Raw genomic sequence first — 22,090 nt, 5'->3', positions numbered from 1 at the left:
GTAGCTAATCTGTGGCTGAAAATAGGGAGATAAGAATGAAAATAATTAAAATGGATCACTCTGGGTAGCCTGAAGTGACACGGATTAATGTGCTATCAGTTTTTTCCCCCTGAGAAACATCTGGTCACAAGGAAGTTTGGCTCTCAGAAGAAATTCAAATTTGGGTGTGTGGCTTTTGGCATAGTCTAGCATCACTGGAATGGTCTAAAGTAGATGTTGTTTCTTTTTTTCCCATGCCTTCCTGTGGGTGCTCAGAACGACCCAGTCTTTTGACTGTAGGGTTATCTGCCATTTGTAGACTAAGCATTATCTTGCCAAGTCATATGGCGAAGCCAGTTACCGAGTGCACTTGGAGCAGTAGATAATACTTGTCTGAAGCATCCCAGAAAGCCTAAAAAGCTAATGTCAGAGGGATATAATGTAGAGTTTCTGAGGAGAGGTGGAGAAAGAGACTGACTGATTGATTGCTTGATCTCCAAAGGGCAGGGGCTCTACCACATGTTTCATAGTGCTAGGAAACAACCAACTTTAAAAAGGTGTTTTTCAGTTGCCCCAAGAAATACAAACGTCATGCTTGTCCGACTGTCAGGGACGAATGGTCCTAGTGCATGCATGATGACTGTATGTTCTTTGATAGTGCCGTGGTGTGGGTAGGTATGAGGGTCTGTTGGCTTAGGAGCAACTGGAAAAACTGAACAAGGAAATAAAAGAAAATGAGAATAAGAGGTTGGATTGAGAAGTACCAGGAAGGGTGGAAATTTCAAGCTTTATCTAACTTCAGTAACTGTAAGAGAGAAAGAGAGAATGAAACAGAAATGTCTGACTCTGTCCCTTCAATTTCAAAACTGTGTTTTGTAGCTCTCCACTGACTCTTGTTTCTTCATTATTTCTTTAATAGGTTCCTTTGTTAACTTCAGGAAGTTAATACTAGTAATAATTCTTTTAGTCATACTGGGTTGCTAAAAAGCTGTGGACCCTACCACGCACCACAGTTCAGATGAATTGAATCTAAGTGTGCATGGGTTTGATTAAATATGTAAGAGGGATTTATTATTAAGAGTACTTCTTACGACATACATGCTTGGAAGAGCCTGATTTATAACTCAGGGGCTTTTTCACTTTGTGAAGGGATGGGACATAGAGTGTTCTTTTCCAGAGTGACGTGGACTGAGATAAGATTTATAGATTAGTGAAAGAAGTCCACGTCTCAGTCAAAAGATTTCCAGAAATGTTCTCCTCATTATTCTTCAGAGACCTGAGCTATTCCAGATGTCCATAGGTTTCAGAAAGGTAGCTTCTGGGGAGTTGAGACTTTCTAAAAAATGCAAATATCAACTTTCTTCCTTCCCTGCTTTTCTGAGATGGTAGCAGAGCTATATGTTCAACTGTAAGTAGATGAAATTGTAATATAAGAAGGAAAATAATGGCCGTTACTAAAATTCAGCAGTAGGTCAAACAGGAATTATGTAACTGTTTTGCTTCATAGATAGAGTTGTTTCTAAATTAAGTCAATACGGAATTTTTAAGAATTTATTTTTTGGGGGGGGTCAGGAAATGATCTATTGCAAGCAGACAAGGAAAAACTTCTTATTCTCTGCTCTAATTGCTACATCCAGAGATTTATCATGACATACAAACAAGATTCAGTACTCCTGGTGAAATCTCTGTGCCTCACATTGCCTTTGCCCTGCCTGCCCTCCTTTCAAAGCTGTGCTCACCACTTTGGTATACGATCACTGAAAGTGTCTGCAAGCTTTAACAAGTGGGAGATGCATTTCTACAGCTGACATTTTTTACTTCAAAATAAATCATAGGATGCGCTTTGGAGAGCACACGCCTAGGAGTGGAACATTAACAAAGGATACATCAAACCACAGACACTTCTGGTGGATCCACTTCACAGTGTTGCCACATAGCCTGAAAAAATAACATTAGTACCAACAAAACTATCATCCATAGCGTTCAGTCATTATCCTTGTGGACAGGCTTGGGAACAGCCATGTGGATGTAGCTACTTTGTGCTGTTTCCCATGGAGATTTGATTTTTCTTTCCTATTTCTCCCTTTTAATGAATGAACTAAAAATGAATTTGAGCTACTTGCCAACCTTAGAAGATTTGATTTTAAAATATATTTTCTTCTCAAATACATGAACCAGTAGCATCACTTTCAATTCCCTACTCCCATTCTCTGTCCAAAAATACATGTGCCAATCTTCAAAATTTTTTTGTAGATTGCATGGTGGTTGGTTGGTATAAAGATAAATATTACGTTAGTAACAAGCACATAGTAACAGCTTAATTTCTTTTTGAATTGTTAGCCTGCACAAATCAATCATGTGGTGCCGGCTGAAGACTGCTTTACAACAAGACATATGTTACAAATATACTAATCTTAGCAGCATATGCCACCTGAGACCTCATAGGAAGGGGTTGCAAATAGGATGATCATGCCGTATTAACTGGCTCACTTCCTAACTTACATTAATTCATGCATTATGGAGTGTCACCAACACATGAAACATAAAAGTAGAAATGACACTGCTGAGTAATCACAAGCCATTGACTAAAGAAACTTCAGAGAAGGAGGGGCAATGAGCATTCTTTGAACCACTTAATTCAAGAAATAACAGGCTCTGTTTATTTAAGAGGCCAGTCTGTCTGTTTCCTGATCGCATTCTTATTGTGAAAATGCCAGAGCATATTACAATGGATCAAATGAGAGGAAAAAAGGGTGATTTAAGTAGGCCAGGAAAGAGTGGTGGTAGATGTTTGAATGCCCCCCCTTGGAATTAATCAGTGGTTTATAAACCTGAAATACTTTTTAATTTTGAGAACTGAGTTTCTGACTCAAATTATACAAGAGAAAATGTTATTTGGCTTGAGAAAGGAAAAACTTTGGTTCATGTAAATATGTACCCTGATGCCTTTATCATGGGGGAATTGTAATTAGGGATTCAGAATCTGGAGGACACGATTGTGACCTAGTTATTTCTGTACACCAAGTGCTCACAGGAGGTACTGGCTAGACCTGAAAATAATGAATTAAGAGATTCCAGCTGGGATGTGATGAAAGCATTTTTGGGAATCTCTGTATCTTGGCTGGACCACATGGGTTATAACTTGGAGAGACCTAAACGAGTAGTAGTATATGACAGATTTATAGTCCAATTGATGTTGGGCATCAGAAAAAAAGGCTGAGGTTAAAAAAATGACTTGAGAATTATGAGTTCTAAAAGAATTGCTATTGGAAGGGATGCTAACGCAGGAAAGCATGAATTCCTTATATGAGGGCAATAAAAATAATAAAATTTGGTGCTGAGGCATTGAATGGGAAACACAATAGCTTGTTTTTCACAGAGCCCCCTTCCCCAGGACCCCTTACCTGCCTTCTCTGCTGTATAGTTCTCCACAACACGTGCTCAGTCTAACATAGAGTATATTTCCTCTCTGACCTAGTTCTTCCATTACGTTAGTAAACTCCATGAGGGCACACATTGTTTGCCACTGCTCCCACCAAGCCCTGCACTTTATCATATCCTTAGCTACTAGAGTGGTGTGTGACACTTAGTAGGCTCTTGATAAAAATTGTTGAATGAATGAATGAACGAGTGCATCAGTGGTGTCATTTCAAACCAGAAATTCATTTTAGTCCCTCTCTTCCCTGCATCTCTCTCTCCCTCCCTCCGACCTTCCCTTCATTCGTCCAGCAAGCACTGGATGTGCCAAGGCACAAAGACCGATAAAACAAGCTTCCTGCCCTCCAGCTTATGGTCTGTTGGGATCAACCCATGGGTAAATGAAGGAGCCCAGTACAGAGTGATAATGTTTTATTAGACATATGCACAAGGGGAGATCAGAGTATAGAGGGGCAAAAAAACGTTTAATCAGGCTGTGAGGTCAAGGACAATGTTTTTATAGAGAATTAAGGATTGGAAAATGACGGATTCGTAGAACCTAAAATAATATGTAAGAGTTGATGAAAAATGAAATGACTTGGAAGAAAGGGTAAGACCTGGAAGAAGAAGACAACCTTGTTAGGAAAACTGCACGTAGTTCACTGTGAAGGGAGGGAGATGATGGGAGCAGATGGAGGTCAGAGGAAAGTTAAATGGAGAATCATTTCAAAATCATTGGCTTTCCAAGGTGTTCTGTTGTGTTCATTGAGTCAACAATACTGAGACTTCATAATACTTCAGACAAGTAGGTGAGACTACTCCATGTGAGTCTGCATCCTCTTGCTCTTCTGTTTCCCAGTTTCCTACGTGCCCCTTCCCAGCTTGATATCTCCAGGCTAAGAAGTAAGTGGACTTTTTTTTTCTGTTCTTTTACTTAGGATAATGCTTTCCAGTTCTAACCATGATGCTGCAAAAGACGTGATTTTATTCTTTTTTATGTCAGAGTAGTATTCCATGGTGTGTGTGTGTGTGTGTGTGTGTGTGTGTGTGTGTGTATGTATCTCATGTTTTTTTAATCCAGCCCTCCACTGATGAATCCTTAGGTTGATTCTGTATCTTTGCTATTGTGAATAGTGCTGTGATAAAAATATGAGTACAGGTGTCTTTTTAATATAATGATTTCTCTTCCTTTGGGTAGATATTGTTGGATTGAATGGTAGTTTTATTTTTACTTCTTTGAAAAATCTCCATACTGGTTTCCACAGAGGTTGGATAGAGCCAAATATTACATGTTTTCACTTATAAGTGTGAGCTAAACAGTGGGTACACTTGAACAGAGAGAGTGGAATAGTGGACATTGGAGACTACAAAAGGTAAGAAGGTAGGAGGAGGGTGAAAGTTGAAAAATTACCTATTGGATACAATGCTCACAATTCAGATAATGGGTACACTAAAAGACCAGAGTTTGCCACTATGCATATATGCATGTAAGAAACCTGCGCTTGTACCCCCTAAATACATAATATATACATATGTAAATACATAAAGAATTAAGAGGAGCTCTAAAGCTGGTTTACAATTTCCCTGCCAGAGTATTATTTGGAGTGTGGAGGCTTTAACATTTAATAAGCAGTTGCAAGACTCTAAAGCCCATGCTAGAGCAATTGCTCTTTCAGCCTCATTTTGTTATCTGTGATTGTGGGCAGGGGCTATCTCTGAAAGAATATTCCTGTCTTTCATGTTATTTACTTGAGTTTATACCTCGTGTCACACATGAACTATTTCCTATCTCTAATCTGCAAATGTTCCCTTCTGGAACCGGTTTTTATGTCTCACCTATAGGAATGCCTAACTGTTGAGTAAAGTGGTGTTTCTGTGTTATTTTCATCTAACATAACCTCAGAATTTTAGTATTAATATCTTTATATGTGATGGAGTCAATATTGGTTCTTTTAAATTGACATTCAAAATTAAATGAACAAAACAACAGTGACTTTCATAAAATTGGATGCTATTTTGTGTCATACTTGAGTTTCCAAATGGAAGCCTCCTGATTGTCCTGATCTGATGTCACATGGAAGCCACTGCATACTCTTGATCTTTTCTATGTTCCTAATCATTTTATTAACATTTCTTGGAATCTTTTCTAGCTTATTGCATTTATATTGGCTGGTTTTATAGTGAGAAGAAGAATGAGAGCTGTTTAGGATATAGATATATCTGTACATGGTGCCTGTACAAAGTAGGTGCTTAATATATATATATTTTTTTTGGAATGGGCAAGTAAGAGTTATATTTTTAAAACATGCATCTGATCATTAACCACTTCCCACGAAAAAGCCCAGACTCCTTTGCCAGAGCCACCAGGCCATTTACAACCTGGAACCAGCAGACGTTTTCAGCCTTATCTCTTGCTGTCACAAACAACAATCCACAATCTACAGTATATGTTTGTAGTGCCATGCTTTATCCATGCTGCTCCTTCCATCTGACACATTCTTACTGATTTGTCAGATGAGAAAGCTTCCATTAGCCATACACGGAAGAATCACTTCTCTATTTCCAAAACATTGTTTGTACTTCCAGGATAATCAAACTGGTTCATTTCACTGTCTGTACTTATCTCCCCATCTAGGTCGTACACTCAAGACAGAGGCTCTGTCTTACTTACATTTGTATCTTTAGGGTCTGATATTGTACCACTGACCATTGCAAAGACTCAGGAATGTGCTCTGAATTAATTAACTGAGTAATTAGGCCAGTGCCACAGCCTGAGTATCACACAGCTTCATGGCCTCTGCTCCACACCATGAGGTCAGAACCATGCAGTCGGGACAAGGCTAAAGGGGCCTAACCCTCAGCCAGGGCTCTGCAAGGCTGCCCCAAGGCTGGGTTTAATCTCGTACCCCTCATTTGGCCACAGTCAGTTGAGCAGTGACTGTCACTGGCTTCTAAAAATCCATGGGGTCCTGGCCTGTCTGACCAGCCTGCCCTCTTCAGAGAAGAGTTCTTTGGTGGTGCTGTCCAGGGTCTCTTGATAGCAGAGATTTTCCTGGGAGAGCAGGCTCAGTCAAAGCCTCAGTCTAGTTCTAGTGGTTCCTTTAATTGTTTGCCAAGAATCTGGTTAAAGGGAACATGACAGACTTCAAGAGACTGATGAGAATCCAAGATCTCCTTGCTGGGCCACAAATCATTAATTGAGAGCTATGCCTTAGGAGGGTAATACATATTTTTTTTCTTATGACCATGATTTTACATTTGCTGAAGCTTATTTAATCTTTAACTCTCCATTCACTTAGCCTTGTTAAGACCTGTTTTGGAATAATCATAATTATTATTGTTATTTTAAAATGTAGCCATTGTCCTTTTTGATTTTTATAACATTATAAGCCCTATTGTTTAATTTATAATTTATTATAGTCTGTTATGATATGAGATCATAGCAATGGTTAGTACAACAATGTGATAGCTATCACTTAATGCACCATTTTAAGATTAATGTGCATCATAATATGAGTTATAGATATGAAGTTCCAATGTATAATTTGAGTTGTGTTGTGCATTCTGGGCCATAATCATCACATAACTCAGCGTATCTATATATAAATGTGTGCAAAAATACAAACTTGCAAAAACAATTTGAGACAATCCCAAAAGAGAGATCTCAAAGAAAGATTTCTTTCTTAGTTGAAGCGCTTTCTTAGCCTCCTGTTTTCGGATAGTGCTCACGCTCCTTAGACAGCCAGACAAAGCCTCCCATGAGTGGGTCTTTCCCACCCCACTGGCTCATCCCCAACAGGTGCCCTTCATTTGTCTGAAGAACCATGCCCACATCCTCCCTTTGTCCCCCCTTTTCACACCTAACAGATGTTCACAACTAGTCTACTCGTCTCTGTTCGGAGCCCTTCGCCTCTTGTTTTTGTAAAAAATTTAAATGCAAAAAAAGTGCAGTGACTAATATGACAACCATATTTAAACCGTCCACCTGGTATTAACGAATGTTAACATTTTATAAATTTTAAATAAACGAACCAGAGCATGTCAGATAAAGCTTATGTCTCATTTTTCCTCCCTAGTTCCTTTGCCGTTCCTCTCTCCAGAGGTGACTGCCATCATGAATGTGTGCTAGAGTTTTTAATCTTAACAATTTATTGTGTATATGATCTCATGGCCATTTGTAACTATTTGTAACTGTGTAGATTTTACTTGTACACTTTCTTTCCAAGATTTTAAAGAAAATGCCGTTTTAGACAATCCCCAGTACTGATCCTTGGACACTCTTTGCTTCCTATTCTTTGAGGGGTCTTTTGTTTTGTTTTGTTTTGTTTTGTTTTTTTTACAAACTAATTAAATTGTTGCTTATTTCTTAAAATTGTTTTCTACTATTTCTGGTCTGGAGCTTCTTCAGTGATTTTGTGACAGTCTTGGAAAATCTAAATTTAATTCTCCACTTTATTGAAAACTTGGTTAGCCTTTTCCTTTTCTGACCTCCTCTTGCCCCAACACATGTAGAGATTAATAATACATAATTTCTTTTTACAGAAAGCATATTACTTTTTTATTAGCTTGGTAGTTTCAGCAATGAGAATCCTTCATTTATAATGTTCAGAATTTTTCTCAAAGACCTTTTAAAATTTCAATCCTTTACTTAAGAAATCCTGGGTATCAAAGGATTCCGTATTCATAATAGACAATGTGAAAAGTATTTTTTTCATTTAGAAAAGTACAGAGAAGTTGGAAAAAATACTCATAGGCCCCTGAGCAACTGCTATTAATGTTTAATGTGCTCATTTAAGAAAATTTGGGAAGTCGCGAAGAAACTACCTACCACACTAATATAATCACAGTTAATATTTGCCTGACTATACTTCCTTCCAGTTTCTATTTTTCTTTATATAGTGGTTTTCTTTGCAATCACAACATAAATTCAGTTTGTATTATATGTTTTTCCACACGTAAACATCTTAGGCCGGGCGCGGTGGCTCACGCCTCTAATTCCAGCACTTTGGGAGGCTGAGGCAGGTGGATCACGAGGTCAGGACATCGAGACCATCCTGGCTAACAGGGTGAAAACCCTTCTCTATTAAAATACAAAAAATTAGCCGGGCTTGGTGGTGGGCACCTATAGTCCCAGCTACTCGGGAGGCTGAGGCAGGAGAATGGCGTGAACCCGGGAGGCGGAGCTTGCAGTGAGCCAAGATCGCACCACTGCACTCCAGCCTGGGCGACGGAGTGAGACTCTGTCTCAAAAAAAAAAAAAAAAAAAAAGAAAGAAAAAAATATATATATATATACTATATAACCCTGTGTTTTCATTTTTTAAGCATTTGGGCTCTACTCTTAGCTTTATTTTTGTTCTGTTATATCATTATATATAACATGTTTGAACACACAGTATTTTTTATATTTAGAATGGAGTGAAATTGTTGGGGCATGGTTACAGGCACTTTAAAGCCCTTAGTACATATTATGAATGTGGTCACGTGTGCACCCTCATGTCTAAGTTTTGGTTTCACCTCATTCTTGCCACCACAGGGATTTTTTAAATAATAAAAAGAAAAATCCTTGCTTATTCCCAACAATAGACACTAACTCTTTATAGAAATAGATTCTTAAATCTTTTTTTAAAATCTTTTTTACTTTAAATATTTTTCCAGGTATTTAAATTTTTATTAGTGTACATATACTTTTATTTTCATTTTACATGTGGAATTTTTCCTCGTGATTTGTCTATGGCTTTTAAGATTAGAGTCTTTGTGCTTCCAAAGATTCAATAAATATTTTTATTCATGTTCTTCCAGTTTTTTGTGGTTCAATTTTTAAATACATTTGATGCTTTAATTTAATTTGGATTTGTTGTAGGCCTAAGACAGATCTACCAGGGTACCATTGTTTTGCCATACCTAGTTTAACCAGACAGATAAATGCTGTCAGTCGTGGATGGATGATGAATTCCAGGATTCATTTCACATTTTGTACCTGACTCTTTGTAGGAGTGTTATTTAAATCAGACTGATGGGTGTTGCTAAAATGTTGGACCAGGCTTAGACTTCTCATACCCACGCTGACCTGTGGCTCAGTGGGATTCTAGCATTTGTCCCTGAAGGTGCATTGCCCTTGGTTTCTGAATAGCCTCCAGCTAGTTTATACTAAATCTTTAGCTTTTCTTTGGAGCTTGTGAACTCTGCTTTCCAGCAAACAATGTACCCTCGCGATTAGATAGAACTAGAATATCTAACTATAGACTTGTAGGTTGTATTAGTTGACAACATGTGCATCCTTTTAGGTAAATATAAGAATTGGTCAATTGATTTTTTTTTCAAAAAAGCATCATGGAGGTGTAATTTGCATACCATAAAATTCACCCATGTTAAGTGTACAAGTCAATTCAGTTCAAATTTTAGTAAATTTAGAGTTATGCAGCAGTTACCACAATCTAGTTTCAGAACATTTCTGTCATCCGCCAAAAGATTTCTTACACCTATTGGCAAAAAATCCTTGCTCTCTCCACGAGCCCTGGGCAACCACTAATATACTTTCTGTCTCTATAGATATGTCTTTTCTGGACCTTTCAAATAAATGGAATCTCATAATACATATTATTTTATATTTGGCTTTTTTGACTTGGCATTATGTTGTAGCATGTAGTTTATTCCTTTTTATTGCTGAGTAACATTCCATTGTAAGCATATATCATATTTTGTTCATACATTCACCAGCTGATTTACATTTTGATTGTTTCCAGTATGGGGCTATTATGAATAATATGGCTATGAACATTCACATACAAGTCTTTGTCTGGCCATATGTATTTCTTTCTCTTGGGTGGATGTTTAGGTGTGGAATTGCTGGATTATATACCAAGTTTATATTTAACTTTTTAAGAAACTGCCTAATTATTTTCCAAGGTAGCTATAACATTTTACATTCCCATAAACAATGAGTGAGGGGTCTAGTTTCTCCATATTCTCCCAACTACATTACCTTTCATTACTTTTCATTATAACCATTCTAGTGGATGTGAAATTATGTCCTATGGTTTTCATTTTTATTTTCCTAATGATTAATGATGTTGAGCGTCTTTTCATGTGCCTATTCGTGTATCTTCTTTGGTAACATGTTTACTCAAATCTCTTGCCAGCTTTTAAAATTGGGTTATCTTCTTACTGAGTTGTAAGAGTTCCTTGTAGTTTTTTAATGCAAGTTCTTTATCAGATATTGGAAATATATTCTTCCAGCCTGTGACTAGTCTTTTTAATTTTCTTACTGGTGCCTTTTGAAGTATAAACATTTTTAATTTTGATGATGTCTTAATTATCAGTCTTTTTCTTTTATGAATTGTGCTTTTGGTATTTTATCTAAGAACTCTTTGCCTACCCAAGATCTTAAAATTCTTCTCATGTTTTCTTCTAGAAGTTGCATAGTTTTAGCTCTTATATTTAAGTCTATGATCCATTTTGAATTAATTTTTGTATATGGTGTGAGGTGAGGATCAATTGTTTTGCATGTACATATCAATATCCAATCTTACTAGTACTATTTGTTGAAAAGACCATCTTTTCTCATTGAATTTCCTTGACACTTTTGCTGAAAATCAGTTAGCCATAACTAGAAGGGTTTATTTCTGGCCTTCCTATTCTGTTTCATTGATCTAATCTCTATTCTTAGTCTAGTACCATAGTCTTTTGATTACTGTTGCTTTGTAGTAAGTTTTGAAGTCCTCCAACTTCATTCTTCTTCTTCTAAATTGTTTTGGCTATTCTGGGTCCTTTGCATTTCCATATAAATTTTAGCTTCAAACTGTCAATTTCCACAAAACATTCCATTGGGATTTTGATAAAGATTGCCTTTAATCTATAGGTCAATTTGTGAAGAAATGTTAACAATATTGATTTTTCCATTCTGTGAACATGGAAGGCCTCTCCACTTATTTAAAGATTTTTCAACTTATCTTGGCAATGTTTTGTAGTTTTCAGTGTGCAAATCATGCACTTTCGTCATTAAATTTATTACTATACATTTTATTCCTTTTGATGTAATTGTGAATTAAATTGCTTTGTAGTTTAATTTTCCGATTGTTCATTGTTAGTATATAGAAATATGACTGCTCTTTGTATACTGATCTTGTATTCTGTGACGTTTCTGGACTTGTTTTCTTCTTCTTCTTTTTTTTTTTTTTTTTGGTAGATTCCTTAGGATTTTCTATATACAGGATTATATTGTCTTGGAATAAAGATAGTTTGACTTCTTTCTTTTTTTCCAATCTATATACGTTTAATTTCTTTTGTTTGCATCATTGCACTGGTTAGAACCCCAAGAACAATGTTCAATAGAAGTAACAAGAACTGATATCCCTATCTTGCTCCTGATGTTAGAAGGAAAGCATTCGTTATTTTGCCATTATGTATCATGTTAGCTGTAGGTTTTTCGTAGGTACCCTTCAACAGGTTGAGGTAGTTTCTTTCTATTTATATTTTGTTGAGAGTTTTATTGTGAATGGACACTGGATTTCATCAAATGCTTGGTCTGCATCTATTGAGATGATCATGTGGTTTTTGTCTGTTATTCTGTTAATATGGTGTATTGCACTAATTGATTTTCAGATGTTAAACTGACCTTACATTCCTAGGACAAATTCCACTTGGTCATGGTGAATACTTCTTTTTATATATTGTTGGATTCAGTGTGATAGTTCTGTGTTGAGGGTTTTTCTGTCTCTGTTCATAGGGAATATTTGTCTGTAGTTTCCTTTCCATGTCTTCGTCTGGCTTTGGTATCAGGGTAATCCTGGCTCATAGAAAAGTTGAGAAGTGAGCCAATTGATTTTTTTTAAACTGATCTCAGTTAGGGGGAAGGAAGGATGGTACACAACAGTGTTTCTCTATGATGAAAGTTCATTTAAAAATCATTTCTTATCTTGTGAATTGATACTTTAAAAAATCTAATAAAATGAATTACTAGAAAAATCATACAAAAATGTACTAATACAAGCCCCACTGATGAATTATATTCAGCCTATTTTAAATTACTCCATGAAATGGATACAAACATTCCTAAAGGTTTACTCTTAATTTCTGTATTTATCTCATCACAGAGTGGACACAAACAGTTCTCACAAATCTGTGAACCAGCTTTTAGTAGCACTGGTGTAAACCCATGCTTCTCAAACTTTAATGTTCATAGAAATCACCTGGGGATCCTGTTCAAGAGGAGATTCCGATTGGCAGGTCTGGAGCAGGGCCTGAGTCTCTGCATTTCCATCAAACTCCCAGGGGATGGTGATGCTGCCGCTGCTGGGCCACAGGTCACACTTTGAGTGCCAACGCTATGAAAAACAATGCAGACAGCAACGTAAATGTGATTTTTAAATAACCCTGTCGTAAATTGCTTTGGGACATATTTTGGATTTTCCAAGATTGTTGGATTGTTACTCAGCTGTCAGGATTCTCTAGATATCAGTTGTTTTTCTTGGCCTGTGGCCTTTCTGAGTCTCCAGCTGTTCCTCTATAAATCCAGGGGGTTGAACTAGAAGATCTCTGAAGTCCTTTCCAGATCTCACGGTCTATGATCTTAAGCATCCATTGCAAAGGAGAATTATGGTTGCATTTGAATTTCTTTTTGTATAAACCTAATAAAACATGAACCCAAAGTTTTATGCTACAACGATTCTTAACATAATGTTAAAAAGTAACAGTAAACATGCTTTACTAAATTTTGGATGATCCAGAAAGATTAGTGTCAACATTCAAACGTTTTTCCATGTTGAAGTCTTGAAGAGAAAGGGTGGGGGTCTTGTTTAACCTTATAGTTGGAAATCCAATTAAAACAATAATTGACTTGCTTAAACTGTGGAGACACAAGTAAAATAGGTGTTTATATTATGAAATTCAAGTTGACACAAAATAGCTGAAAGGCTTCAATTTCAGCCAAGTTGAAATGATCTCATTTTCCTTTATGTTTCATTTTATTTACTGAGATACTTGAAACTTTTTCCCCTGTTGCTTAAAAGCAAATGAAAAGGGTGGTACATCAGTGGTAGAAATGTGTTGTCGAAACCTCCAGGGTCTGTATCCTTAGCCTTCAGCACATATTAGTGTGATTCTGCTATTCTTACTACAGATGATTACAGCAAACTCTGCAATGAAGGGTGGAGGCGTTTGGTCAGGCTCCAAAGAAAGTGACTAATAATTGACCTAATGTACAGAGTACATGAATAACATATTCTTAGGGTAAGAAAAAAATTCTGGTTTACAGAGTGTGTAAGAGTTCATATTTCTTTTTCAATTCTTCCAAAAGATTTAAAATACTCAGCTGCTCTATTAAATTTTTAATTCTTCAGACTCAAATGCACATCATGCATTAGATGCCACTATAATTCAATTTAAGAACAGACTCTTGTCCCAGGAATTTATTAAAATAGTTTAGAATTTTGAAGAGCAATAGTATCAGTTTTGTTTCATTTAAGTTTTAGTGCCCTTATTCTTCAAAACAGCTTTTTCGTTTTATACACTGTTGAGTAATGGTTTCCCTGGGTACAGACATTTGAAGTCTACAAAATATATAGGAGTTTTTATTTGCTGAGATTAGTGGAAAGTTAGCATTTTCTTTTTCTTTTCTTTTTTTTTTTTTATCACATTGAACATCATTTAAATAATATACTCACTGTATTTCTGTTATTTTTGGCTTGATATTTTATGTGGTGGGTTTCCTTTTATTCATTTAGTAATAATGGGGTCATCTTGGCAGGCCTTTTATTTTTAATTAACTAACACACGATTGTGTTATGTGTTAAGACACATTCATTAATGTTAGGAAAAACACAGATGAAAATGTTTACAGTGTTTCATTCTGGGTGGTGGGATTATAGTTGAATTGCATTTTCTGATTTCTAATTCTTTGTGTCTTGAATGTTCTACAAAGGCCACATAATTTTTTTGAATTAGAAAAGACCACAAGTATAAAATTAATAAAAGCTTAGAATTTCTAGCTTTATTCTTCTCTAGAGAAAGGGAACTTTTCATATCTCTATTTAATATATATGATGCACTTACTGTACACCAGGCACTTTGCTGGGTCTGGGGAGGAAGAGGGGAGGTGAGAGGCAGCTGTTTCCCTTAAGCTCAGTTCTAGATCATTATTTGTCCAAGGTATGGTGGGTGGGGAGCAATCAATGATATCCTCCAATGAATTATTACAATCTGTAAAGTAGTAATCATTTTATGCTTCTCACCTGGAGTTTTAAAGAGGATGAGTTGAGATTCTGTATGTAAGGCACTTGGTCTAATACTTGGTACGTAGGAAAGTTGTCATGATTACTGTGCTTTGCACATTCATGGTGATGAACTCATTACCTCTAGAGTTAGGCTAGTCTGTTTAGATAGCCTGGGGAAAAGGCGAGACCAGATACCCAGGTGACATTAATCTCTGAGATACCTCCCCCATTTCTGCAGTTATTCTTCCACGTGGCATCCTTTTAAATACCAAACACTAGAAGTTTGGCCTATTAACTTAATTCCTTCCAAGCCAAGTTTGTTGGGACCTTTCTCCGAGAATGCGATTCTACTTTTATCATGAAGGATAATGAGAAACTAGGGTTTAATGTGTAGTTATACAACTATAAATATTTATTTCATCAATATGTGAGGACCACCTGGGGTTTTTACTTTTTAATTAGGTAAATTTTATATTATTAATAGAAAATAAGCATTTGAGAAGGCAAAGATATAACTAGACAAAAAAAAGTCCTGAATCACTGAAAGCAGTTTAGACGGAGACATTGAGTCCAGCAACTTCAACTTCATTCTCCCTAAAGTGTCTTTTCTGTGACCCCACAACAAAGCACACATAAAACCTCACTGGCTTTGTATCACAGAAATGCTTCCCTGTCCCAGCAGATGATTCTAATAAGTTTGTTTTATTGATCTGGTTGCAAGGGGTGCTGTCCAACAAATAATCCTATACAATAAAAAGCCTTCTCGAGTGACTGTTGAATAGTCAGGGTGGTGTTGGTGTCTGTGTGATGATGAGGATGATGGGTGAGCAAAGTTCAGCTAATCACAGGGTTATTGTTCTATGGTGAGGCAGCCACAGCATCACTCTTGAGCTTTCTGCATGCCTGCCTCCCATACCAAACATTACAGCCTTCCCCTAAAACTTTCAGACCACCCACTGGAACAATATAGTATATAAAAGGATCCAGATGCTTGGAAAGAGAAAGGGTGAAGTGCAGAGCATGCGTGATACCTTCTCATTGGCCCTTCTAGATTTTGAGCACTGTTTCTACATAGCTGGCTCACTAAAGAGATAAAACTTCATCTCCAAGTCTCATTTCCAGAGCATCTTTTTAAAAATATATCAGGATTAAAATGTATCACAAAAAATCTGCATTTTTAAGATTGTTCTGGATTCAGGGGTGTCTATGCCTCTACGGCTCTGCACCTTTCTTCAGTATTCCCCCAGAAGACAGGGGGAAACAAATCACACACACCTGGAGCTCTAAAGCTAGACAGGATGTGGGGAATAGAGAGTAGAGTGTCACATAACAGTGATATCCACAAGGAAAGAGTGCCAAATACATGGGGAGTGCCTGTTTGCAGAATGGCACAGGAGAGCTGGCTAAATACAGATAACTTACTCTTGAAGGCTTAATTGCTTGGAAATTTTAAAAATATTTTATACATGTATATATTTGGAACTTAGGCTACTTGGTAGCTTTGCAGTGGTTCACCTGGTGAAATACGGCTTTTCAATCTGTTTGTTCAAAACAGATTTAATAGACAGGGCTTTTTTCCCCTCCTCCTTGCCTGCTTCCTGCAGGACAGCTGATTTACAAGAGGCAGTCTTCTTCAGATGAGACTCATTAATTAATTTATCTACCTAACCCCTTCATTTTCTCTCACCTTCCTCTCCAGTCTTGCTTCCTTAGTTTCTCTTTATCACATTGCCATTAAAAAATATTTATCTAAAACTCTCTTTCTCTCTGTCAAGTTAGCTTCAGAAAAGAACAGCTGGCCGCCTGTTTTCTCCCATATCTTGAGTGCCTAGAATAGTGTCTGGCAGACAGTAGGTACTTAATGAATATTGATGATAAAACTTAGTTCATGAAGAAGTTCTAGACAGGACTATGAGGAAAACGTCTTGGTTCATTTGATTGTTCATCTGTTCATTTATTCATTCGTCTCTCATGTATTTATTGAAGACATAGTCTGTGCTAAGGACTGTAGTGCTAGGTACTGGGCATATAATCCTGCTCTAAAGGACTTTACAAATAGATAAAAATATCCTCTTTTGGTACAATCTCTTCATTTAGATAAAAGACTAATGAAAATTAGATTTAACATGTGTCATTAAAAATTTTAGAGTCCTCCAAACTATTGATTAAAACAATACATAAGTGTTTCCGTTCCAGTTTAAATTACATCAGAAAGCTTGTGTGGGGTGTTCTCCTTGCCTGATTTAGACTGGAAGACCCCAGCTGCAGGGAAGATGCCTTCCTCAAACCATGGGCAGGCAGAGGTTTCCTGCCAGCGAGCAAGTTGGCATGCCAGCGTTTGAGTGGCAGTCCATCAGTTGGCATCACCATCTAGTGCAATCTCTAAAAATAGCAATCTTTACCCTTGAAAATGAAAATACTTTGGTTTTAAAAATATGTTTCTATTTTTAATGAATCCAAGATTTGGGTTAGTTTAAAGGCACTCACATTTCCCTTTGCTGATGGCGACACCCAAAACGTTCATGCCCATGCACAAAGGGCTATTCCATTTGGAGTTCTCTCATATTGACTCAATTCCCCATTTGCAATACACAACGTGACCACCATTGGGCAACAAAATAAATTTCTTAAAGCAAAGAAAAACTGTAGGTTACTGTGTTACATGCTCTTTCAGAATATGTCAAGTTTCCCTGAAGTAGATATATCACAGTAATCCATGGCCTCTTTGTGGCCTACTGTCTACCAAAATTATTGAAGATGTCCCAGCATCGCAGCATGGACCTGTGGAGAGGAACTTTATGGCATTCTGGCCCAATCTCTGCTTTTTGTAGAGGGTTCTATGGAGTTTCGGTGAACTGAGCTTACTAACCGGGGGTCACAGAGCTGATTGATGGGAGCTCAGGCTTGACTCCATTCTTCTAACATCCAGTCCAATGTTGCCCAAAATGTGATCTACTGACAGCTTGCATCATGATTGGCAGGATTACTCAGCAAAAATGATTCATGGTCCCCAGCAGAATCAAAATGATTGAGGGTTCAGTCCAGGGATTTGCGTTTTAATAAGTTCCTCAGTGGTTCTTATGAACACTAAAATTTGGGCTTCTACCAAGCAGCCTTAAGACCCCATTTTCAGGGAAAGCCATGTGCTAAATAGTTCTTCCAGAATGTTTGCCCAAGACAACGACTTGCCTTCGTATTTGCTTTGCTGTATAAACCATTTCAAGATGAACTTCAAGGATGAGTAAATTTAACATACTCTAAATTAGGAGCTGAAATCTTTATTTTGGAGATATTTTTTCCATAGTGTCAGAGTAGAAAAATTTTCCTTTGAAGGTTGTTGATTCAGTGGATCAATCAAAAATTGTTGATAAAGTCTCGAAAAGATAAATATGATTCTTTAAATTTTTGAATTGAGTGTAATGGAGCTTAAGTTGATATTTAATATGTTCAATTTACTTGTGTTTTCATAAAAACCTTGCTGGATGAATATTCCGGGTGCTAATAAAGTTGTTACCTATTTGGCCACAGGAACTGGGCAGAGGGAAGTTATGGGAAGACTTTTCAGTGAATATTTTCTTTGCTTCTTGATTTTTGAACCCTTTGGATATATTTCCTATTCACACATTTTTAAATAATATAAATGTTTAAAGCATTAACGTTCATTGTAGGGCCTTAGTAAGTGATTGCTCTGACTCTGCCCAGGCTACACAAACACATACTCTAGAATCTAGGTGTCCCTGTAGCCGAAGGTAATGAACATTTCCAAAGGGCAGAGCCAGGAAGGGAAAGACTGCACATTCAGCTAGTTTTAAGGAAACCACTAATTGGCTTGAAAAGATAAGTCATTGTGTTTCAGCACTTATCCCCATGATTTTAAAGCCCCTCCCTGATAGACCACTCATCACTGGGGTTTGGATGACCTTGGGCAAATCACTTAACCCTCGTGAGACTTTGTTTTCTAGTCTGTAATCATACTGATGAAAACTCCCTGCATTTCAGTTGGCTGACGATTTCTGAATACATTATTTAGTTTTCACAGCAGCTCTGGGGGTTGGGTGGTATGGCATGATCCCTATTGTTCAGATGAGGAAATAATGGCCCAGAGAGGTTATATGGTTTAGAGAGGGTCACACAGGGGTGGGACATCTAACTTCCAGTACTGGGCTCTTTCCACTGTGGCATGCGGGGGACATGGATTAGGCAATTTCCAGGGCCTCTTCTGGCATCCAAGCCCTTGAGTATATGAGCTATTTGGGATTCTGTCAACTTTTGTGGAAGTCTGTTGGAAAAATCCAAAGGAAATTGAAGCCATGGGTTTGCAATTTTGGAAGCTGGTGTTGTAATTAGAGTATCGAAACGTGCTCATATGAAGACATCCGAGGAATACTTACAAAGCCAATACATACCAATTTATGCAAATTACAAATATACCAGATCTCGTATCACATAGCACAAACTTTGCACCTAACTACCGAGGGGATGGGGAATCCCAATCCTCAGAGAATAACATTTGTCTCTCTCAGCTCTCCTAAATAATACTAGCAACTGCTCTTTGAGCACCTAATAAGGCAAGCATTTGTTACGTATTATCACATTTAATCCTTACCACATCCTCTGAGGCAGGTATTATTATCCCAATTTTACAGGATAAGGAAACAAGACTTAGAGACTGAGTGATAAGAATAAGGCTTGTCAGTGGTAAAGCCCATCACAAACCAGGATCCTTATTATTACTGTTATTTTTATTGCTATCTCCTACAGGAAAGTTAGGATCCTTTATTGATTTAAGGTGTGTGCACTTTGTCTCATGCCTGGCTCATCTTCATGTTTAAGAATACATGTAGCATGGTTTCAGATAAGGGTATGTGGAAGAGAAAACTTAACGCACCTCTGCCAATACCCAGGACGAGCCTGATTTCATGCAGTGGCAATTTGAGTCGCCTTTAGTGGGCCCATGAGTAAAGGAGGCCCATGAATTCTGCCTTCTTGCTTCAAAACTCTTTATTATGTGAGCCTGGCTTCTCCTGCATAGCATCTGTTACTTCGTTTTGCCTTCCACATTTACTAAGTAGAAATAGACAAACTTAACTCTTGCAGATAATAGATGACTGAAAACAGATGATGGGCACACAAAACGGGCTTTGTCTCCATAGGATTTTGTTGGTAAAATACTTCGTCTTTCACTTCAATATATTTTGTTCATTATTTTGCTGCTGCTTAGATATGAAAACTCTCCTCTATCATCCTAATCTTCTGATATGCCATCATCTCTTTCACCCTCTTTTCCGATGCCAGAGTGAATCCAGTCTGCCCTTGAATACTGTAGAAACCTCTTGGCAGTTGTTAGCAAGCCTTAGCATTTACTCAGTCATTCTGGGAAGAGAGGGGAATTTACACTGTTTCCTTAGTTCACATAGACACAGGCGAGGTAAGTAGCCTGGCTGGGTTGGCAGAGGTTCTTGAGGATTGTAAAAACTGTGCTTTGCTCCGGACCCTGGCTCCTCACAGAGGTCTGCCTGCTTGTCCTTGGTCTGTGTCCTCGGCAGGCCTTTTACTTGAGTCAGACTCCTCTAATGAGAGAGTTCTTGGGTTTCAGTCTGGGGGAATCCAGCCTCCACCCGCCAGACTTCCTGGAGAGCTCTCTGCTGATGCTGAAAGTGCCTGGAGTCTTGAGGATTGGATCAAGCTCGCTTTCGAAGGGGTCTCAAAATTCCTTAGACATAATATATTTGTGGCTACAATTTGTTAGGAAAGGAACCAGGCTGTACTAGCCAATAAATTGTCAAAGGAGCACATACCTAAGATAGAGAAAATGGTTTGCAGCACACAACGCTCTCACTCCCTTTTCTAGTGCTGTGCATTCAGTATTTACACTAACTTTTAGTAGCAGCTGATTTCTAAGAAGACTTCTGGCTTCTGCTCTTTGCATTGACCAAAACCTTTGGGGCATGTGTTGAGTGAGGGAATGCCTCTTTATTCACCTGCTTCCTAGTCTGAACTTTCAGATCATCAGCACTTCTTGTTCCCAGTGTGAATCCAAAGAGCTGAAACAACTTTCTTTGTGGGAAATCAGGTAAGTGGGATTTCTCTACAAGGATGCAGATGCAGATCTGAATGCATGTACAGTGCTCCGTAGCTCATTGACTAAGCTTTAACCAGAAAATCAGAGCTATACAGCACCTGTAGCTACTCCCACGATACTTCAGAAATTTTCATGGAATTGTAAACATTAATTGTCAGAAAAACAGACCTAGTCATCTCATTCCATAGGCTTTGCTTCTTTGAAAACACATCTGATATCTATTCCTACTAAATTTTCTCTCTGAATCTGATCCCTCTGCTATTCATATATGTCTGTTGTTTTATTAGTATATGCTGTAGCCAGATATTTTGCTAATTTGTGTGATTTTTCTTTGCTTTTTCATAATTCTACCCAACTTCTTAGGTATAGAGTTTCCAAAGCTAGTTGTCAATGTGCCAAAACAGCCAAAACAGCTTTAACAAACAAACAAAAAAAAACTATGCTTTGCTTGACTGGGCTATAAGTTGACTTAGATAATTTATGCTTCCCTTCACCATACTTGGGGGAGTACCTGTTTAGAAAGGGTTTTATATTCTGGCTTGGAATAGGTCTGATAATTTAAACCCTCTCTCCTGGAATTACCAAGATCTAAAACTAAAACTCATGCTAGTAATGTTGAAGTTTTTTCAGAATGATACCCAAGTGCTTATAATTTTTTATATGCTGAACTATCTTCTTTAGATAAACTGGAAGAAGATATTCTGGGATAGGAAATGGCTGAAGGAAACAAAGGTGTGTGCAGAGAAATATATGAAATGTGTTGTAGGATCAAAGATTGAACAGTTTATATGAACAAGGAAAACTCAAATAGGGAGATGGGAAATGGAGTTGGATGGTAGCTTGGCCTGGCTGAGAGGACTTGGAGTGCTAATTATTGTTTATGCCTAGCTTGTTTAAGAGTTTTTAAAAAATAGGAAACCACATTTGAATGGGAGTCGGGGGACCACTCTAACTTTTAACTTAGCCACGTAGGAGAAGCCTAGTTATTCAGACCTCAAGCCTTAGTCTTGGCAAATTCATCTCCTGGTGATGGCTTAATTATATTTCAGGCATAGTATTTAAGGTGAGTGTTAAGATTTTATTTTTAAGTGAGAATCTTGCAAATGCAGGCGTGTCAACTGACAGCCAGTGTCTTAGAGCCCCTGCACAAACAGCTAAGTATGCTCAGAGCGCCCTACTGTGGAAAAGATGCCATAGAGGAACACCCAGTCATCCTTTCCTTTAACCTTCATCTCATCATTTTCTCTTCCCTTCCCCAACCTGGACCTATCTTGCCCAGCCTTCTCAATGAATACTTGGCACGAACTTCATTCACTCAACTTTGTCGCTGACACGCCCGTTGTACTGACGGAATCCTGGCTTGAATGGCGCTTGCTCAGCTGTGCTTTAGACAAACCCTT

The 22,090-nt window shown here is 37.7% G+C and overlaps 1 protein-coding gene across 2 annotated transcripts in view; it reads left to right on the top strand.

Moving 5' to 3' along the window:
• FBN1 (fibrillin 1) overlaps positions 1 to 22,090 on the top strand; it is a 240,478-nt gene that overhangs the window by 67,758 nt on the left and 150,630 nt on the right. The window contains exon 1 of one of the 2 annotated variants that reach the window (XM_010357809.2): positions 20,605 to 20,681. The exons of the other annotated variant lie outside the window; for it this stretch is intronic. The gene's annotated coding sequence lies outside the window, so the exon portion shown is untranslated. Of the gene's footprint in view, positions 1 to 20,604; positions 20,682 to 22,090 lie in introns of those variants that run through there. 2 annotated transcript variants of the gene reach the window in all.

This window comes from Rhinopithecus roxellana, chromosome 5 (assembly GCF_007565055.1).
Source record: "Rhinopithecus roxellana isolate Shanxi Qingling chromosome 5, ASM756505v1, whole genome shotgun sequence".
Classification (NCBI taxonomy): domain Eukaryota; kingdom Metazoa; phylum Chordata; class Mammalia; order Primates; family Cercopithecidae; genus Rhinopithecus; species Rhinopithecus roxellana.
Note: the sequence above shows the minus strand (reverse complement) of the source record. Positions and strands in the feature narration are given on the sequence as shown.